Below are 10,140 nucleotides of genomic sequence, written 5' to 3'. Positions count from 1 at the left end.
AGGGACTTCTACCCACTGATAGGAGCATGATTGATGCAACTAGTATAAAACCCCCGAGGCTGCGAGAAACTTGATTGCAAATATGGCGGCCAATTCTCAACAATTTGGCACTAGGCTTGACCCTCCATCTAAGCATGTTAATGAGGTAAATATTTCCTCCCTTGAACAACAAATTATGAGTCTAACTTCTCTTGTTCGTCAAATGGCTGTAGGTAATATGCAAACGGTGAAGGCTTGTGGGATTTGTTCAGTAGTAGGACATCTAACCGATACGTGCCCAACTCTTCAAGAGGAACTTATTGAGCAAGTGAATGCGGCAGGTGGTTTTCCTGGACAACCGCAAAGGAAGTACAATTCCTATTTGAGCACGTATAACCTGGGATGGAGGGATCACCCCAATCTTAGCTGTGGGAATCCATAAGTAAATCAACCTGTGACTCAAAACCGCCCAATTTGCTAGCAATATAAGTAGCCATACCCCTCTAGATAACAACCGGGCCAAACTTCTAATTCTAGTATGTCTTTAGAAGATATTGTTAAGTCTCTTGCCACTAATACTTTGCCATTTCAATAAGAGATGAAACAATTTCAACAAGAGGCGAGGGCCAATATTCAAAGTTTAGACAATTAGATGGGCCAGATGGCAATCGTAATTAGTTAGGTAGGGCGCAAAGTTTGGGGAAATTACTCTCTCAAACGGTAGTAAATCCAAGAGAAAATGCAAGTACAATTGTTTTGAGAAGTGGTAAAGAGGTTGAGATTCCAGTAAAGGCAGCCCTTGTATCGTCGAAGTAAGAAAAAGAGAAAAACATCGTTACAGACAAGGACGTTCCTAATGACGATGACGTACCTAAGTGTAAATTTCCTCTTTCTGATTATAAACCAGTAACTCCTTTTCCTCAGGCTTTAGTAGAATCAAGAAAATATGAGCAAAATAAAGATTTATATGAGACTTTTTGTAGATGTAAGATAAATATTCCACTTTTAGATGATATTAAACAAGTACCTCCTTATGCTAAATTCCTGAAAGAACTGTGTACAATTAAGAGAAAAGAAAAACTTAAAGGATGTGAGAAGGTGCGAGCAGGGGAGAATGTTTCCACAGTTATTCAAAAAAAACTCCTTGCAAAGTGCAAAGATCCAAGTATGTTTACTATCCCTTGTACAATAGGTAACACTCAACTTGAGAAGACCATGCTAGATTTAGGAGCTTCTATCAATGTTTTTCCATACTCTATATATGCTTCTTTGAAACTTGGACCTTTGAATAAAACTGGTGTTGTGATTTAATTGGCTGATAGATCTATTACATATCCTAAGGGTGTAGTTGATGATGTTTTTGTTCAAGTTAATGATTTGGTTTTCCCTGCTGATTTTTATGTGCTTGATATGAAGAATGGTGATCAAACTACTCCTATTTTGTTAGGAAGACCATTATTAAAGACATTCAAGACTAAGATAAATGTTCATAGTGGCACACTTACCATGAAATTTGATGGTGAAATTGTTAAGTTTAATATTTATGATGTCATGAAATATCCTAATGATGATAATCTTGTTTATTCTATTGATGTGATTGATTCTTTAGCACAGGAAGTTTTTGAACTTGATGGAAAAGATGGAATGGAAGTTGCCATTAGTAAGCATATTGAGAAAGAGAATGAGGAGTTAGCTATGAGAACTAATTTGCAGGAAACTGTTGCAGCATTGAATGATTTTCCGAAGCTACAACAGTCAGGTAACGCTCCACATATCACGTTACCAGTTTCTAACGAGAGACCTTTACCCTCTATTTTGCAGGTCTACATTCTAAATTTGAAGCCTCTCCCCAGTCACCCGCAGTACGTGTTCCTTGAAGATGGAGGAATGTTACCAGTGATCATTTCCAGTAAACTTAATGCACCGCAAGAAGAAAAGCTTGTGTAGGTCCTATATTAAGGGAATTAGCTTGTCTACATGCATGCATCGTATCTTATTTGAAGAGGGAGCAAAACCTTCCCGTCAACCACAAAGAAGATTGAACCCGCCCATGATGGATGAAAGTGGAGAACATAGGAAGTTGCAACTACAAGAGTTAGAGGAAATTTGCAATGATGCCTATAAGAATGCAAGGATTTACAAGGAAAAGATGAAGGTTTTTCATGACAAGACGATCTCTAGGAAGGAGTTTAAAGTTTGTCAAAAAGTCCTTCTATATTATTCACGGCTTTGTTTGTTCCCAGGTAAGTTGCGTTCTAGTTGGATTGGACCTTTTGTTGTTACTAATGTTTTTCCCCATGGTGCAGTTGAGATTCAAAGTTTAGTAACTTCCAAAGTGTTCAAGGAGAATGTGGCAAAATTGGAGCTTGAGGATCCGATCTATACTAATTGAAGAATGAAGCATTGAGTCGAGCCAACGATAATAAACAAAGGTGCTGCTTGGGAGGCAACCCAAGGAGAGTTTTGTTTCCTGTCTTTTTTATTTTTGCATTTATATTTGGGTTATTTTTTCCTTTTCTTCGCATTTCACCTTACATTGGGGACAATGTAAGTTTTAAGTGTGGGGAAGGGGATTTAGTTTGTGTTTCAATTTCGTATTTTTGAAAAAAAAAATTGCACTTTTTTTTGTGGTTTTCAAAGATTTTTGGTTGTATATGTCATGAGTTAGATTCAATTAAGTTTGAAAAATTCATAACATGATTGAATAAGTGATCTTCCAGCTTAGAATTAATTAGTCTAGTTATTTTCCTTAAGAATGGTAGTGACTAAATTTAGTAGATAAAAGCTGGTGAGATTTTGAGCTTTTAAACTGACACATTCATATTAGTCTCATTATTCTTTCATGTGAGATATTCTTTTATAGATTTGTTTCTCTAGAACTTGCCTTGATTCTCTTTGAGGTCATATTGACACATGCATGCATGAACATAATTAAGGCCCTCTTTGTTATAAGCTACATAAACCAAATAGCGTACCTTGTAATTAATATTTCCCTTTGTTGAACCCCTTCAAGCTTTTTTTTTTTTTCGTTCATTGTGAACCCACGCTAGAAGCTTTAAAATTGAAAAAGTCGTAGAGCTAGTGGAGCATTGTTCATCATTATGATATGTATGGATGTGCAAGAAATAAGTGTGGGGGTGTTTGGATTTGTGGTATGATGATGACTGGTGAAATTGAACATGTTTTCATTCTCAATTCATGAGTTCCATTGTTGATGTAATTTTGGTGAGGAAAAAAAAAAAAAGAAAGAAAAGAAGAAAGGAAGTGATGGAGAAAATTGTTTTTAATGTTACAAACTGTCCATGTTCATAATTTCTCCTAAAATTCCAAGAAATGGGCCTGTTTATACGTGATATATACAAACGTGGAAGTTGCTGAATGGAGTGATTGGTTTTACATGTCTTATATATTCGAGCTCGAGTTGATTCATTTTTGCTCCACTAGTTTCGATGGCTTTTGAGCTACATTCCTAAATATTTCCCACCTTGATCTTAAACCCCGTTACAACCCATGAAATGTCCTTATGATTCGTGTTATGCATATCCCAATGGTGAAGAATGAGAAGATATGCAAGTCTAAGATAGATCATTTCCATTGGAATGAATTTAAGCGAAACACAAACCCTTCAAACACATGAGAGTTGAGTGTTTATTTCCGTGAGGGTCTACATATTTAGTTTACTCCATCTTTGAGTGAAAATGCTTACTAAGTAATTGTAAGTTGTTTATGAATGTTTGTTCATGATATGTTATGAGTTTTGAAAAGCTTGGTTGTTCTTTGTTGATGGCATTGCAACCTTGGTGATTTTGGGAAGGTGAATTTGAGTTTTGCCCGAAGGTGAGCAAAAGTTAAGTATGGGGGAATTTGATGAGAATGAAAAATGTCATATTTTTCTCTCTTAATGTTTAGTCTTTTATACTCATTTGGTGTCTAAATGTACTCATTATTATTATATTTTGATTTAGGATGCAAATGGAGGCGTTAAGTGCAAAACGTAACTAATTGGGTGATTCTAGACAGCTTTGACATCGCTTGGTAATCTGGGCATAACTCTCTCATCAAAGCTCCAATTAAGATGATATGGAACGCCAAGAAACAGCTCTACAACTTTCATGTTTTGAGTTTTGAGAGATACAGGACTCATCAAGGTCGAAATTGGGCTTGAAGTTGCTGCACCTACACTGCTAATGTTCTAGAATGTTCATTTGCCTGAAATTCTAATACGTGGATTTGATGCAGTTTATTTTTGGAAATTTCTAGATCTGATGCACAAAAATTCCAACTGAAAAACACCACTTTCCTTGTTATATTAGGACTTTGTTTTATTTTTGGATATTATTATTTAGAATATTTATAGGAGATTTTGTAGGCTTCGGAAAGAGGGAATTAAAGAGTAAAAGAGGGGAGGAGAAATCAGATTGGACACACATGTCTCTCTCTCCCCTCTTCTCTAATTTATCCTTCAAGTTTTCATCATGGCCGTACTTGGCTAAACTTTTATACTTGGTCAAAGGAAACTGAAGCCTCGGAATCAATAAAACTGTGAGATCTAATTTGCTTTTATTGTTCAATTTATGCTTTGAATATCGGATGTTCTTCTGTGCCTATTTTCATGATTGTCTTGTTTAATTACTAAGAGACCTATTAGTTTATTATTTGTTGCAATCTTCTTCTAGGTTAGATATCAAATTCGTAATTGTTTGATCTCTCGAATTTGTGAAGCAACCAAGATTTAATGATTTGCTGTGTTAGAAATTATTAGATCTTAGTAAGAACACTCGACCAAATTAAATGCAACCGCTTGTGCTTGTGTTGTTTAGCTTCATCGATCTCTCTAGTTCTTAAACCTTTAGCACTTGTTTTGGGTTGTTTAGTAGTTAGGGTTTATTAGATTGCTTGTTTTCTAGTTAACTGCGACTAAGGAGAGATAGAAAATAGTTCCAACTATGAATATTCAAAGTGTGAATTGACATATACTTACATCGATGACCAGTTATGAAATTCTGATGGTGGATTTTGACTTGGACCAAGGTTTGTTCTCTTGATTGATTTTGATACTTTGATTTAAATTATTCCTTAGTTGTTTTTCTTAAAATTCTTTTCCTTATACTCAAACCCCCCTCCCTCCTTGTTCACATAGCATAAAACTAGGCTAGATACTTTCCGTGGGAACGATCCTTACTTGCACTACTACATATTTTTTTAGGAGTATAGGTTTTATTTTTGGTTGCTTATGACAGCACACCAAGTTGGTGCAACTGTTTTGGTGGTTGTTGTACCAAATGCCCTATATTTATTGGTGGTTGATGAAAGACTATTCAATGTTACCTTAAATATGTATAAAATTTCCTAACTTAATGGCAAGTGTTCAGAATTATTATTTTGACTAGTTGTTGTCATGTGGTTGAACATATATATGTTTGTTTATGTGTGTATGTATTGAATATAGCAATCACTTTTGAATACAGTAGGTGTATGTCTTGAACGGCAGATTTATGTGTGCATTTGTTGTCTTTTCTTGGAGTATCTTATGTGTGCATTTGTTGGAGTATCTTATGTGTTGAATAGCAGGTTTATGTGTGTATTTGTTGTCTTTTCTTGCAAGTTGACAAATGGTTGTCATGCACTTTCAACATAAACACTTTACACAATGCACTTTGAGCTTTAAACAATTCACTTTCAACACAATTATCTTCACACAATGCAATTTATGCACAAAACAACACAACTTATAGCATCCAACAAAATACCAACAGCTCATAGCTCACAAGTTGCTAATTCACTTTAAACAAAAACACCAACAATATCTAACACAAATAACATTTTATCTTAAAAAACTAATATTATTAAGTGGCTTCAAGCCAATAACATCTATCATCTTACATAGTTCTATTACAATACAGTTTAGGACTTGCTTATACATTACAACCCACCAGGTAGACTCAATCTCATCATTCCAATATTTTCATTTAAGCCGAAACATGAAAACAACATAACTAAAAAAAAAAAAAAAGATAGAATTAGTGCAATTTTGCACTTTCTCTCTTGCTCTAAAGCTCTCACTGCTATCTCTTTGGCTTTATCAGAGGAAGCTCAAAATTTTCTCTCTCTTTCAGTGGCTTTTGCTGCCCTTTGTTGAGTAATTTCTGCCATTTCGGTAGCTTCTACTACTATCTGGGTAGCTACTCTTTCCCATTCATTTCTAAGTTACAGCTCACTCTGCAGTAAATCCAGCTTTTGTTGCACCAAATGAGCAACTTCATTCCCACGCATACAAGTGGGATTATCAATCCATTGAAAGAAAGGGCATTTGGGACCAACCTGTTCATAAATTAAATTGAACGCATCACATTCCAAACTCACTTGAGCAAACTAAATTAAGTAAAAACTATACTTACCTTATGTCGACTACAACCCAGAAACCTTCTCCCAAAATTATCCACTATCAGACTTGTTCTCAGTACACAATTCTCATATGTACATATTAGGACATATGTGTTTTCACTTGTTAAGAATATGTGTCACTTATTTATGTAAATTGGCTAGTCCTTTGATAAAACGCACTTTACTTGTAATTGGGTAGTTCTAGGTGTTTTTAATACTTTAAGAAACAAGGTTTCAAGATCAAGTGTTGAAGTCATCAAGTCTGTCCAAGAAAAACAAGCTGAAGTGCAAAATCGTTAAAGCTCGACACCTGCTCGATAGCTCCTCAACACCTGCTATCTGTCGAGATTTATAAAATCAGATTTTCTGATCTGATTTCTTCAGATCTGTAATATGCTTTTGGGCCTTCTTTTCTCCAAACCCTAAACATATAAAAGGATTGTTTTAAGAGCTGTCAAAATATACATAAGTTGCACAAGCATTGAGCAAACTCTGTTCAAGCAATTTGTGATCAAAGACGAAGTTCTTAACCTAGTTCATCTTCTCTGAAGAAGTTATTGTGTATTTGCACGAAAGGGTTTTGTGACCAAGCATCTTCCTGATCTTCATCGTGTAGGATGAACTGAAGAACTTTGCAGCCAACCTCTCCTTCTAAGTTGGTGTTTGAAGTCGTGTACTAGGATTTGTGCATTGGTTAGTCACGTACTTGGGATATCAAAAGGGGGAACTGTCACTACAGATCAAGTCTAATTGTGTATTGGGGTAAGGGTTCAACTGTAGGTTGGTAATGTACTTGGGATTCCTTTACTTGTAACCGCTTGATTTGATAATAGTGGAGTTTCGAGAGTGGTGACCTGAAAATCACCCGGTGGGGTTTTTGCCGCAAGGGTTTTCCCCATTCGTAAACAAATCACCGTGTCTTTTAATTTTCGCTGCATATTTAATTTTTGGTGATTTGTTTGTGCTTCCACATATTTGCATGTTAAATTGATTAATTAATAACTTGCCTAATTAATTAATTGATTTAATCACAAAGAGTCGTTCAGTTTGTGGCCTATCAAGTGATATCAGAGCAGGCACACTCTGATTAGGTTTAATCTTTGCTGTGTTGATTCATTGACCCCTGTTTGTCATGGATAGAGGATAGTCATTAATCATACCTCCTTTATTTGATTGCACTAACTATGCATACTGGAAAGTACGCATGAGAGTTTTCTTGCAGTCTTTAAATGAAAAGATGTGGCAAGCTGTAGAGATTGGCTGGACCAAGCCAAAAGAAGAGCCGGCCGATTGGGATGACGCTAAGATCAAGGCGGCAAACTTCAATAACAGAGTGTTGAATGCCCTATTTAGCGCAGTCACCAATGAGGAGTTCAAGAAGATATCCTTTATTGAAACTGCAAAGGAAGCATGGACCATCATCTAGACAACCTATGAGGGTACAAAGGCTGTCAAGGATTCAAAGGTTCAAAGGCTTACTACAAGCTTTGAAGAAATAAAGATGAATGAGGATGAGTCATTTAATGAGTTGTATGCCAAGCTCAAGGACATAGTAAACTCAGCCTTCAATCTTGAGGAAATCATCCCTGAACCCAAGATTGTAAGGAAGGTGCTCAGATCTCTACCTGAGAGATTCCATGCAAAGATTACTGCTATAGAGGAATCAAAGGACATTAACAAGATTCCTTTAACTGAGCTGGTTAGAAACTTGCACACCTACGAGATAGGATTATCTAGGATTGGCAAAACGGGTAAAGGCAAGAGCTTGGCCTTGAAGGCAAAGAGCAGTGATACAGATGAGTCTTCCGATGATAAAGATTCCAAGATGAAGTCCTACATTACAAGGCAGTTCAAGAAGTTTATGAAGAATGCCAATGGGAGGAGCTTCGATAAAGACCGCAGACAATCCAGTTCTTTCCAGTCTAAGGTGCAAGACAGAGGAAAAAAGGATGCTAAGGAAGGCGTTCAGTACACTGTTCATGCAGGACTAAAGTGTTTTGGATGTCATGGATTCGGTTACATAAAGCATGAATGCCTGACATATCTCAAGAGCATTGGGAAGAGTAAGGCACTTGCTGCAACCTTGAGTGACACTGAGCCCGAAGATGATTTCGATAATGAGGATGACAGAATCTTAAATGCCTTCACTGCCACAATCAATCATATTGAAGGGATTGTTGAAGAAGTGGTCGAAGAAGAAGAACTGGTAGAGTCCAAATTCGAGAAGATAGATGATCAAGATGATATCCATTCAGCCTATGAGAAGCTTTACAAGCTCTCTGAAAAGCATGAGAAATTGTATAGGCTGGCCACCAAAAAGCTCAGTGATGTGAAACATGATCGTGAAGAGTTGTTCACAAAGTTTGATGAGGTGAATCAAATTGTTGGAGCACTGAGGTTTGAGAACACTTTCTTGGCTGAGAAGACCAAGAAGCTTGAAGCAGAGCTGTTTCAAGCCAGAGCTCAACTAGAGATTCAAGTGCAAAGCTTCATGAGATGCTCAGCATCTAAAAATCTGCTTCAGATCGAACAGGTCTAGGGTATGGTCTTTCTTCCTCTCATATTGCTACTACTAGTGCTACCGTTTTTGTTTCTCCTGCTATTAACACTGATATTGAAAAAACTGATGATAAAACTGAATTAGCTAGTGAGAACTTAGACAATGGTAAATCTATCTTAGGAGCACCCCCTAAACAGGATAAGAAAGATGTTAAAAACCCTAGGGTTAAGAAGGCTAACTCTCAAAAGCCTAAAAAACGAAGCAGCATCTCTGTCATCATTGTGAAGCTGTCGGTTATACTCAACCAAATTGCTATAAGTGGCTAGCCACTCAACAAAGCAACGGCATGATTGCGTCTGGAAGCCAGAATCAGCTTCAATCCTTTCTTGCTCCTCTTGGAGATCTTCTTAAAGCCCTCATGTTCCTTTCGAACTTGAACGGTTTCAATTCTTTTCCCTCACCGCCGATTCAAGGGTTTAATCAAAGGAAAGGTTTTTCCAAGGTGTGGAAGAAAAAGGACTCTAAGTGATTTCATCACTTTCTTCTCTCTTCTTGTTTTTCTTGTTTGTTGCATTGCTTATGTGTTTTGCATTTTAGTTAAGTCAGTCTAGTTTTATGCTTTGCTTTGTTTAACATGTTTTTGTGTGTTTACTTTCAGTTTTGTTTATTTTGTTTTTTTATATAAAATAAAAAAAAAAATTGAAAAAAAAAATCAGAAAAATACAAAAACAGTGTGTTTTGTGTACTTTGGTACTTGTGTACCTTGGATGGCTAATGAAACAGAGTTTTAAACTTTATATCTCTTGTAGTTTAGATGAGCATTTCTATGCACAACTAAGTAAATGAGCTTTGTGGCTCTTGTTTGTGATGAGTAAGATTAAGTTATCTTTTAAACTTAACACTCGTATCACTCTTTTTGACGGGTAGGACTAGAAAATTCTAAGAGAAAGGCATAAATAACCATCTCACCACTGTTGCTCGCCAATCATAATATGACACATGTATACTTCGGCATAGCAAAAGTGCAGTGTCAAATGCTTAACATCTTGGGTATTTCTTTTCTCTCTTTTATATGCCCATGTATGGTATGCTAAAATAAAAGAAAATATGCAAAGAAAATAAAAAGTAAAAAGATTAAAATGCTTTAAATATGGTTGCAAGTGTGTAGTCTAAGAGATGTGGGAGTTATAGAATGTACCTCGAAGGTGATAGTCTCCATCAAACGGTTATGATTGTGTGTGAGTTAAAGTTATTTTCTCATATCTTAGATCGTCATA

This window comes from Quercus suber, unplaced genomic scaffold (assembly GCF_002906115.3).
Source record: "Quercus suber isolate HL8 unplaced genomic scaffold, Cork oak 2.0 scaffold_192, whole genome shotgun sequence".
Classification (NCBI taxonomy): Eukaryota; Viridiplantae; Streptophyta; class Magnoliopsida; order Fagales; family Fagaceae; genus Quercus; species Quercus suber.
The sequence above is the reverse complement of the archived record's forward strand: the minus strand, read 5'-3'. Positions refer to the sequence as shown.